Source organism: Parasteatoda tepidariorum, chromosome 6, assembly GCF_043381705.1.
Source record: "Parasteatoda tepidariorum isolate YZ-2023 chromosome 6, CAS_Ptep_4.0, whole genome shotgun sequence".
NCBI classification, from domain to species: Eukaryota; Metazoa; Arthropoda; class Arachnida; order Araneae; family Theridiidae; genus Parasteatoda; species Parasteatoda tepidariorum.
The window spans coordinates 63267988-63280616 of NC_092209.1; the positions used below are offsets into that span (position 1 = coordinate 63267988).

Here is a 12629-nt window from a genome sequence, read left to right on the forward strand (position 1 = left end):
ATTAATTAGGATTAAATTTACTGATGATTTAATTAACTTTGATTGTAATAATTTTGATTTAATTAAAGATAATTATCCTAAAGAACTTAATTTAATAAAGACTAATTCAGATGCTAAAGGCGCCAATTTTTTAGATCTTGAAATTAAACTTCATAACGAAAAAATATTAATTAGATTATACGATAAAAGAGGAGAATAAGTTTTATGTTATAAATTTATTACGTTCCAACTTATACTTTAAAATTTTTAAGAATATTTTGATTAGTTAAATTCTTAGGTTTAAATTTATTTGTACTCATAAAACAGATTTTCTTTCAGCTATTAAGAATTTGAAAATTACATAAGATAATAATAATTTTCCCTTTAATTATTGCAATTATAGATAGTTTAATTCAATGGATTTTAAAGAAGCTCAACTAATTCCGACGATATTGAAAATCCGCATAAATAGGCCAATGCGGTTAAATTCAGGATTTTTCTGCACTTAATTGCATTTCTGAATCATTGATTGTTTTTGCTCCATTTTTCAAGTTTTTTGAAAGAGGTCAGAACAAAATTTCTAAGGATCTGGCAGTTTAAAGTTTATTTCGATTTGGTTATTATAACTGTAACTTTATCTTTATTTATATTTCGTATATGTAGACGTGTCCTTATTAATATTTTCTCAGTGTACTTTCATAACCACCTAGTAGGTTATGGTACTTTTGATTTGTCTTTTTTTTGTGTATGCATTGAATTTTCCTTTTTGTTTCAATATTTGATTTTTTATGGCCTTTTCTTATTTAGTTTATCCATTATATGGCCTCGGGGTGTAGTCAGTTTTTAGTTTTACCACTGACTACAGAAAAGTTCCAGTATGTTGGCAGACAGTGGTTCCCCAGATGAAGTGCTTTTTTTATAACATACGTATATATATATNTATATATATATATATCGAAACTTATGAATTGTAAGGTATACAATTTTTTGCATAATTTTAAAGAGTGCAATTTTGAATGATAAAATTAATATCTGAGCGAAATCGGTTGAAAAGTACCTGAGAAATGGGATTATAAAAATACTCCTACGAAATTCTATTTCACAGGAACCATTCGATCAAATTTAATTCGATCGTGAAAATACATTCCTTAAAATTATGCGAAAAATACCTTACAATTCAAAAGTTTTCGACTATTATTAAATACTCAGACTATTATTAAATAAATACTCAGTGAAGTTTATTTTTTGCATGGAATTAGCTTTAGCTGAACGAATTTTACAATAGAGTGCAAAATTTTTTCACTTCGCTTAAAAAGTTCTCGAAATATGCTGAAATGCGCAAAAAGTAAAATGAACAATAAGGGGTCCACGTTTCGGATCGTGGTCCTGACCAAATTATTGGGACCATATTTTAAGGATTGCGGCTATCTCCTATAATTCAGGGGCCAGAAATATGAATCCGTTTAGAAAAATGTTTATTTATTCGAAGAAAGTACGTTTTTGTGTCTGATTTCGTAACTTAAAATATCGTCAGCACTAATTAATTGGCATACTTTAAGTCACCCTTTCGAACTATTAAGATTGAGTCCTAGAACGTGAAGATCGATCATTAGATCAAAAGTTATTTGGGAGGTCCGTTTTTTATTTTTCATCTAAATACTATTGTTGTTTCATTATATATTATCTCGTTAATGCCATAAGGGTTATTATTCTTCAAAACCAGCATTTTATATGTCGAGATTTTTTTTAAAGAGTTGAATATGTTTACATTTTTAAAAAAATATAAACGGTGCTGAAAACGAAATTAAACGTCATCGAAAATAGATGAAAACTAAAAAATTATTCGCTGCTCAAAAACCACATCTCTTGGACTCTGAATAAAAGGAAAATAAAAGTGGTAATTCCTCCTAACCTTAAGACGAAAATATGCTAATACAAATCGAGATGATGACTAAATTAATGCTGAATTTGATAAAGGAATTAAGGAAAACTCTCTGATGAAAAGTATGTTAAGTAAACAGTGATGGAAGATCAAATATGTCAGTTGAAAACAAGGAAAGCGTAAAATGGTTTTTAAGTGGTTTTAAGGATAGTAAAATTAAGCAAATATTTTGTTGATAATAAGCCACATAAAATAAAAATGACGGAGGAAAAAATGGTGGCGAAATGAAATGTCAAATCACCATAGAAAGGAAACTGAAAAAAGTTCTAAAAGAAATGGTACTACGTAAGTGCAAAGGATTTAAGAAGTTGAAGCATGTCAGAAAATGTACACTATCCTGTTTGTAGACAAATTAAGAAATCGGTAAGTTAAGTAAAGATTGGCGAACAGTTACGTAAGATGAAAAACTTCAATATGAAACCTAGAATATCAGTTACAAGGAATCAAATTGAAAATCTAGAAGGTACGATAGCACAGAGCAAAAAAATAGTAACACGGTGACATTGGTTAAAGTAAAGAAAAGAAAACTATAGTTTTTCTACAAATAAAGGTTAAACAGATTACCTAGAAATAAAAGTAAAAGAATTACATTTGGCACAAAATATAAGTTCATCAGGAGATTAATGAAAACGAAGAATGATAAGTTATACCGCATGTGCCAATTGAAAAGGTTGAAAAGACATAGTGTTGATCATAAGTTAGCTGGATTTATTACTAGTTGATATTGGAAATTCAGAGAAAGAATGTTTTTAGTTTTAGAAAGAATGTTGGTAGAAACGAAGAATTAAAGACAGTAGATATAACTGTTAGAAATATAGAAACAAAAAGATTTCGAAGCCTATTTCATATGAAAAATTATTGGAAGAGATCAAATGGGAGATAGAATCAGGTACTGGCAATTCGTAAAGAACTGAAATAATTTTGCCTAACCATGCAATTTAAATAAGAATTAAAATGGGTACCTGTAAGCGACGTCACGTGTGCGTGGCGAATCTGATTGGCTTCTGAATCGACAAATGCCTAGATTTACAAAGGTTGACGCCACAGCCAAGCGACAGAAATCGGAAAAAATTATGTCAATGTTATAATCACGTCAATTTTATATATTAAATCAGAAATGCTTCGGGCAATATAGAAATAAAAATTGTGAATTATAGAAACAAACAGCGGTGGTGAGAAAACAAAATTAAAATTTATTCACTTCTGATTTTGCCTCCTACCTGGTACTAAATGCCATTTTAGATGAATTTGTACACGACGAAATTAGCACTTTTAACAATTATGTAGTTTGTTTTAGCTTTTTTAATGAATGGCAACATTAAAATTTTTATGTCCTTACGCGAGGGTATGGTTTTTATTCAAATTGGTTGAAATGTTATGACTTCAATTTATGCGTAGACTAGTGTATTTAGAAAAAATGTCAGCCTTCCGAGACTTTCTGGGTAATTCTTGAATCTTTTAATAACTAGAACAGTACAGTTTGATACAATTTTGTACTAGACAGTTTTATTTCTAACAAAATACACAATACTGTGATTATTAATGCAGCATAGCAAGTTACTACAACTAAAATAATGTTTGATTGGATATAATTAGAAATCATTTTTGATATTTTGTTAAAATGAAGTATATAAGTTTGTATAGTATGAAGTATGATTGGTTGTACCTAAATTCATATATTTCATCCAATACACCTATAATTTGAAAAGTTTCTTTACAAATTTAAATTATTCTAACTAATTTATATTCATTACTGTATTTTTATGCAGCCATTGACCTATTATAAGACTTTTTTCTATCATCAATTAATCTGATTAGTATATATTTTTTAAAGGTTCGAAAAAATTGAACTGGTCCCGTTATAAAAAACAATTTATAATTTTTTTAAAAAGGAATACGGATTGCATCTTTAGCGTATTTTAAGAATATAAGTGTGATATTTTTAATTAAAATAGTTCAGATATTAATAGTTGCATTTTTTTGCTTATATTGATGTCTATAAGTAGGAATAATTAGTAAAATATTATTTCCAGTATTTTAAAGTAACATGCATAGATATTTGGGTACCTGTTTCACCATTGTATAGGTTAAAAGCACGACATTCCTTACATATCGCACACTTATTACGTGAAAAATTTCTCAGTTGGTCTTTTTTTTACATTTTTACAAATTATACTACGGTTCAATGGGGAAATCATTATCTAACTCTAGTTTTGGCATAAGACCAAATCGAAACTTCTCCTGTAATGTGTAATTTCAAATATTAAATTAAATTAGCTTTTTCGAAGGTTGCACACACCCTTGACAAGCTAGATCATTAAAAGTGATAGAATTATAATTTAATTTCCTAGATTATATTGCTGTAACTAAATGTCATGAAATTTTGCATCATATTAATATCTGGTATAGTAAAAGCTTGATTCATTATTCAAAAAAAACTTTTTAGTGTTTGTTTTTGCAAATTCAATTTCCAATTTTAAGAGATAAAAAATGTCAGGTTAATTAAAAAAAATATCAGTATTTTATAAATTGCTTGGTAATTTTTGGGCTTGTTACAATAAGCCTGTATGCCTTTAACCTAATTAAGAAATTAGCGAAAAGTGACTCAATCAGACTGAGTTTACTTAGGCTAATTGCGATGAATATTTAACAAAGTAATTTATAATAAGTCTTAACATCTCTAAACTTAACCCGGAAGGAAAATTTTTTGCACATTTTAAGTCCCTACATTGTAAATTAGTTAAAAAATTCTACTCTTTGCAAAGGTCGTTGATATTTTACAATACGCCAGGCTAATTTGAAACGTCTACAGTATTTTTTTAAAATCTATTTCGTACTTTCAGGTTTTTTTATTACAATAAGCCTGTATGTCTTTTAGCTAATTAAGATTTTTGCAAAGTAATACTCAGTCAGGATGAGTTTACTTAGCTAATTGTAATAAACCTATAATAAAGTTATTCACACTAAGCTTTTACCTCTCGAAACTTATCACAAACTGCTTGAAATAAATCAGGCTAATTGCGCAATGAACGGTATAGTTTCCAATCATCCTAAAGGTAACTGAGCTCACTGCATTAAGCCTAAGAAGTTTCAGGACAAACAGAAAGCGCTGGAAACGTTTTCAATACGCTAGATCGGCTCGTCGCGTCTGTAGTGTACTGTGTTAGAATTAGAAGAGTAGAATTAGAATTCATATCGTGGCAGCCGCGGCTGAACACATTGCAAATTGCACTTTCCACATGCAAACATTTCCCATATGATTCCATTAAGATTTATTAGGGATAATTAATAATTTTTCTTAAACTTATCACAAACTGCGTGAAATAAATCAGGCTAATTGCGCAATGAACGGTATAGTTTCCAATCATCCTAAAGGTATCTGAGCTTACTGCATTAAGCCTAAGAAGTTTCAGGACAAATAGAAAGCNCTGGTATAGTAAAAGCTTCATTCATTATTCAAAAAAAAAAAAACTTTTAATGTTTGTTTTTGTAAATGTAATTTTCATTTTTGAGCGATAAAAAATGTCAGGCTAATTAGGAAAAATATCTGTATTATATAAATTGCTCGGTATTTTTTGGGCTTGTTACAATTAGCCTATATGAATTTAACTTAATTAAGAAATATGCGAAAAGCGACTCAATCAGACTGAGTTTACTTAGGCTAATTGCAATGAATATTTAACAACGTTATTTAAAATAAGCCTTAACATCTCTAAACTTGTAGCGGAATGAAAAAATTTCACCCATTTAAGTTAGTTAAAAAATTCTACTCTTTGCAAAGGTCGTTGATATTTTACAATGTGCCAGGCTAATTTGAAGCGTCTACAGTATTTTTTATTTTTATTTTATCTGTTTCGTACTTTCAGGTTTTTTATTACAATAAGCCAGTATGCCTTTTAGCTTATTAAGATTTTTGCAAAGTAATACTCAGTCAGGATTTGTTTACTTAGCTAATTGTAATAAACCCATAATAAAGTTATTAACACTAAGCTTTTACCTCTCGAAGCTTATCACAAACAGCATGAAATAAATCAGGCTAATTGCGCAATGAACGGTATAGTTTCCAATCATCCTAAAGGTATCTGAGCTCACTGCATTAAGCCTAAGAAGTCTCAGTACAAATCGAAAGAGCTGGAAACGTTTTCAATACGCTCGACGGGCTCGTCGCGTCTGTGTTAGAATTAGAAGAATAGAATTAGAACTCATATCGTGGCAGCCGCGGCTGAACACATTGCAAATTGCACTTTCCACATACAAACATTTCCCATATGATTGCATTAAGATTTGTTAGGGATAATTAATAATTTTTCTCAATAATCATTTTTTAAATAATATTTGAAATTAATCATGTCTTGTTATAATAAATTTTGTGAGTTCACAGTTGTAATTTAATATTTTTGCTTTCTTGCATGAAACTAATCGAACGAATTTAACAAATAACTTTAATTGTGAATATATTATATTTCTATTGTAATTAATATAACTCTATAATAATTGTGTATTAATATTATTTTGCACCTAAAATTATTATTGTGAAACGGTTAACAAACTTGCATACTGATTTGAATAAGTTTTTATTAAAATGTAAGGTAATAAGGTAATATCATGGAACTTCATTATAAAAATAAAAAAACGGTTTTAGTTACAAACTTTTAATTTAGAAAATATTCAAATTCAAAAATGCAATAGTAGCTGAGTAGAAAAGGAACGATTTTATACCTTTAAATTAGAGATAAAAATATTCTATTGGAAAATAATACCCACATGACTGCTCTTAATTTTTGCTAATAACAATAGAAAAAAGAGATTTATACAGGAAAACTGGATCCTGCCGTGTGATTTTTCAAGCCAATAAAAATGTATTGACAACACTGGAAAATCGTGTTATATTACGTTTTTTTGTTATATAGAGACATATAAACATTATAAACTTAAATATATCTCTCATCCTGTCATTGAGAAAGATTTCTTATCTGAGCATTTTGAAATTTCTTTTAAAATGGAGAGAGGTGATTTTCGATTAGAATCACTTATAAAGTTTAAAGAATCAAAAAAATTGACATATTTGTAGGGAAATCTAATTTTTGGGAAGTATTTTTTACAAAAAAAATCTAATTTTGATCTGAACTACTTGCCGAGTTTGATGAAGCAACCTCATATTGCAGAAATATTTAGATACTGGGAAATATATCTTCTCCAAAAAGAAAAGACGCTAATCTTGATCAGAAAAGCTTTGGGAGTTTAAAGACGCAACCTCATATTGCAGAAAATCTAGATACTGGGAAACATATCTTACAAAAAATAAAATAAAAAAGAGAAGCTAATTTTGATCAGAATTGCTTGTAATGTTTTAAGAATCGATGTCATGTTTATACAGTAATTTTGAAATTTCTGAAATAGTTTACATCCAAAAATATCGAATCGAATTTTGATCAAAATTATTCATATATTTTAGAGAGCATACATAATATTTGCAAAGAAGTAATAAAAATTTTTTAAAGAAAGAGTTTAAAAGCGAATATATAATATAATCATAGTTGTATAACATTAGGGACTGAAATATATTTTTTATCCAGGCATCAAGAAATATCTTTCTCTCAAAAGATGAGGTTATAATTATACTCTATAAATGAAAATTCATTTGTGGAATTTAAATAATGAATAAAAGACTTGCATAAAACTGATGTAAGTTTGTTTTTAAAGAAAGAGTTTTAAGAACTAACGCCTAGTTAAGAAAAAAAATCTGGTTAATGTAGTGTATTGTATCAAAAATATATTCATTAAATTCCAATATACTATTTTGTTAATTAAAAAGTTACTTCGTTGATCACATTTTAGTTTTGTTTCTAAATCAAGGATATTATTTTTCGATCTTTCTAATTTTTTCTTTTCGAACATCTTAAAAGTTTAATCCCCTTGTCCATATCTCTTAGTATTTCCTTCTGAATCTCAGTGTATAAGTGTCTTACGCCTAAGAACATGAAATTAAACAAGATAAAACTTTAAAGAAATGAAAAACTTTATTCAAAAACAGAACAATAAATATTAACTAAATCTTCGCAAGTTTTGAAACGCTGATACGAAAAATAAAAATTTGTATTTACTATAAATTCAGCGTTGGAATAATCCCAAGTAAAGAAAACCACAAAAGCCAATATAATAAACTCTTGGGAATTTCTCCTTATGGATTTTTTTCTCATAGAAAAAAAGAAAGGGAATGAAAATTAGCGGAACATTAACCGAAGCAAAATGCTAAAAATGACTAAATAATCGGTCCCAGATCAGAACACGCCTTCCTTTCTTTTACCTCTCTGCCTCCTTCACGGTAAGTCTTCTCACCGCCCTGAATGGCATTTTGAACAAGAAGCCAAAGAGATATCCAATCGATATATGGTCTTTACCGCCCTGAGCAGTTCTGTATGCTACCTGGTGTGCCTAGAGCCGTTCACACATCCTATTATTATTTTATATGTGTTTTTTTTTCTTTTTCTGTGCCAGATGATAAGGGAAAATAACTTATTTTTTCTTCTGTTCATTCGTCGGATTTATCTCTTCATAGCATTGTGTTTCTATTTCTATTTTTTTTCTTCATGGAACTGTTTGTTACTTTTGGCAAAATGTCAAAATAGAATTACCGAAGTGGAATGGCTATTTGCTGTAAAAATAGAAAGTTTGATTCTATCTCTTAAAGTTTAGAAACTTTTTCTTCCGGAAAAATGCATTTTAAATTTAATATATAAAAATATTTTTTTACAGTTACATTGAAGAGAGTACAATTCAAATGTTTTAAATATTAGAAACATATGAATAAAATATAATTTTCTTTTAATTTAAGATACGAAATATTTAATGGGGTATTGTACTAGAAATATACAGTGCATCAAATAATAATACAATACTTCCTTAATATAAATAATTATATACACCTAATTAAAATCACGTTAAGTTGATGACATAATTAAAACGACGATTAAATGCTTATAGCGAATGAAGCTGAAAGGTTCTTTCATTTTGCTCAATAAATATGTTAATACCAGGGGACTAAGCCCCCTGTTCGCTACCGCACACCAACCCCGATGATTGCTTGGCAATAATTGTTTTTTCTTGGCAGAAAACAGTTTTTCTACTTAAGTTAAAATTATTCACTTAACATTTATGTACTAAAAGGAATTCTGATTGCCTAAGCTTGCGCCTCTACTTCCCACTTCCAAATATCTATATATATATTTCTCTTACACAGCGACAAAAAAAAGCCTTATTACAACTCCCCGAATGGCAACGCTGTAAAATCGACCAATGATTGCCGCTAAAAATGTCACATGCTAAATCTAGCTGAGGTGGCTCAACATATAGCGCTTTTAAAAGCGGAAACTGAAATAACCAGAGAGCATCAGCTGCGGCAATCTCATACTATTAAGCTAGGCAGAAGTGAGTAGTCTTTGTCGATAGATCTCTATTTTAGTATTTTGTCGAAAGCGCTTTTTTTCACGAATTTTTATGTTACGAATTTATTTGACGATTTTTGATTTATATCACGAATTATACTATAGCACATTTCTAATAGGTTTAACGAATTACATGTCATTTATTTGAATTCAAATTTATTTTAATGACTTAGTATATACAAAAAAGATTTAATTTTTTTTAAAAAAAAAAAGTTGTTATATGGATTTGAATGATTGTTTTGAATTCTTATAATTTTGTGTATTTGCAATGTACCTAAGTTAGTAGCGAGCGAAGCGAGCTTGGTTTGCGAAGCAAACCATATAAGATTGTGCAGCAATTTTCGGGGGTTGGCGAACGTTAGCGAGCAGGAAGCGCATTCCACTAGTTACTATCTATTAGTATTATAAACATTTAGATCTCTTGGTGAACAGAAGTGATTTTTCGAAGTAATAATTTTTTAAAATAACATTAATATTCTTATAACGTTATATGGTTCAAACAAATTTGATGAGTTCACAACCATAATTTAAAATTTTCGCTAATAATAGCAGTACTGGAAAATAACTTTAAATTAGGGATACAAAAATATTTAAAGGAAAACAACACATTTACGACTTTTGTTCATTTTATGCTGATGACAACCAAAACAATAATGAAATGAATGAGGAAAAACTGGATCCTACCACGTGATTTTCCGTCCAATAAAAATGCACCGACAACAATGGAAAACTGTGTTAGACCATTATGTTTTTATGTTATACAGAGTTATGAAACATGAGAGAACATGAAAAAGTAATAAAACATTTACTTTTCAATTATCTGCAAATAGAAACCGAAAATGCGTGTAAATAAATTAAAAGCAGTGCGAGAAATGTAAAAGCGCTAAGTAACTGGTAGACATAAATAGCGCTTAGTTTCAAGGGCACGTACCGCAAAACTTGTGAATTAAATATTTTTTAAACTTCTTTCTCATAGACCTTTTTGGTTCTTCAGAACTTTGAGTATAATTACATCCAAGACAGATAAAATAATAAAATACACACTTACTTCAATAAAATGATTTCTCAAGATTTTTTTAACTAAATGGCACACTTATACCAACAATTGACAACTCATGAAAAAACTAGTCATCTTTTAATTTCGTGATAAAGCGAAGTTAACTGTAGCCCAAGCTTACTGCTGAAGCGTAAATATTTAACTCATCTACCGGCTTTGTGGTCTGTTTGTTCCTCTCTCAGCAGGACTCGTTACATAAAAGAACCAGTTTATCCCTTTCCTGACTTCGGAGATAATTTCAAGATGAGGCAAATTTTTGCATTGAAAAAGAAATAGTTAAGAAATTCCACCCCATTCTAGTTGGTTATTGATTAAAATACGAGTTTATTCTAGTTTGCTGTAATTAAGATAATTTAAAATCACACTCCAGTATACGACGTCGAAGTTTATTTAAAGACTCACTTATTCCATAATACGATATCCGGGAAAGAATTTTTTTTTTTTTTTTAGTTCGTCCAGTAAAGCATTGTTATTTTGCGAATTGTGCTTCTATCTAAAGAATACCCCACGCTCTGTCAGAGACTATGGTTAAGAGGGAGGAGTATCTCAAGGTGAGGGTAGTGGTGTGGGGTAAACATTAACGATGAGTTTTGACAGGAATTGGTGAGAAAAGTAACGAAAGCTCTTCTCCTTAAAATGCTTGCTGAGTTTTTTTTGTTTTGTTTTTTGTTTTGTTTCAATAACAACAGCGAATCCCAGACTCTGTGTGTTTTTCAGATCGACAGACTATATTTAACTTAAAGAGTTTTTAGATTGACTGTTAGACTTTCTCATCACCTTTCGCATCTTTGATTAATGTGCGCTCATGCCCCCATCTTTCCATTCCTTTGCTGACACTTTTGAATTAGTTCACCCTACCCCTCTTCAAAAGAGTTGGACTTAGATATATCTGACGTATGAGCCGTGATGGGCTCAGGGGATAGAGCGTTCGCCTTCCAATGCAGCGAACCGGGTTCGAATCCCAGTCGATACGAATTCCGCATCCGGCTTGCACCGACCACAGTGCTGACGTGAAATATCCTTAGTGGTAAACGAATCATGGGTTAGAGTCCCCTTGCCGTCCGGATTACCGGGGGAGGTTCTCGTGATCTTCCTCTCCATGTAACGCAAATGCGGGTTAGCTCCATCAAAAAGTCCTCCACGAAGGCAAATTTCCTCCAATGCTCGATCCAGGAGTTTCCTTGTCTTCTGGATTGGGTTCAAAATTGCAAGGCTAAGGAGTTGAACATTAGTAGTCGTAAACCCATCAAATTGGGTTGGCTGTTCAACGACGGTTATAAAATAAAATAAAATTTCTTACTTATGTTTAATAACAGAAATAAAAANGGAGTTCCCTTGTTTTCTGGATTGGGTTCAAAATTACAAGGCTACGGAGTTGAACATTAGTAGTCGCAAATCCATCAAATTGGGTCGGCTGTTCAATGACGGTTATAAAATAAAATAAAATTTCTGACATATGTTTAATAACAGAAATATACATTTTTTTACACCTTTAACTTAAAAAAGAAAATTCTAAAAAACAAGTACTCTTAAGGTGTTTCTTTTTTACCTTTTCTAATAAACGATGCATTTATTTTTCACAGTACGATTCGTAAATGAAGTAATATAACCGACTTTTTAAAAACTTTTTGTTTTAAATAGAACAATACTTCAAGATTCTTTGCCTCGAAATAATTCCCTTGGAAAACTATGCCACTTTGATGACGGCTCATCCAATCTTAATAGCAGCATTGGAACTGAATGAGCATTAATCTGGTCGCTTACAGCATTTAAAAAAATTTCGAGCGTTCCAAAATGCAACCATTGATTTGAATTTTCAATCTCGGCATGAGGAAAAGGTCAATAGTTTTCAAGTCAAGGGAGAAAAGAGATTGAGAAGCCACAGGAATGTGTTTATTAACAAAAAACACGTTTAATGAGATTGCTTTGTGAAAAGGCGCTTTGCCGTCCTTGATGTATGGCATGATCCTTTTTTGTTGTTTAAATCTGAAAACCCAAGATGCAGGGATTCTTCCTACATTTCTATTGCTTCTTTCAGTTGAAGCCCTTTCGCTGCACGTGTTTCTGCATCAGTCTAAGGTTGTTATACAGAACGTAGCGCTTCAAATCTCATTACTTAATTTGCACACCTCATTTAAATTATCTTTATGACACATATACTCCATTATATGATATCTAAATTATTTAAAGGCACATTTAAGTATAT

At 30.2% G+C, this 12629-nt stretch overlaps 2 protein-coding genes across 8 annotated transcripts in view; one reads left to right on the top strand and one right to left on the bottom strand.

Annotated features, from left to right (window-relative positions):
• The window catches only part of LOC107436498 (sulfotransferase 1C2A), a 128555-nt gene that overhangs the window by 87350 nt on the left and 28576 nt on the right, over window positions 1-12629 (bottom strand). Inside the window, exon 1 of one of the 7 annotated variants that reach the window (XM_071182444.1) lies at window positions 10415-10563. The exons of 5 other annotated variants lie outside the window; for them this stretch is intronic. The gene's annotated coding sequence lies outside the window, so the exon portion shown is untranslated. Of the gene's footprint in view, window positions 1-10414; window positions 10564-12629 lie in introns of those variants that run through there. One more of the 7 variants, XM_071182449.1, reaches the window with a different exon arrangement.
• Window positions 1-12629, top strand: part of LOC107445793 (uncharacterized) — a gene marked incomplete in the record, with an annotated part of 113617 nt that overhangs the window by 60747 nt on the left and 40241 nt on the right.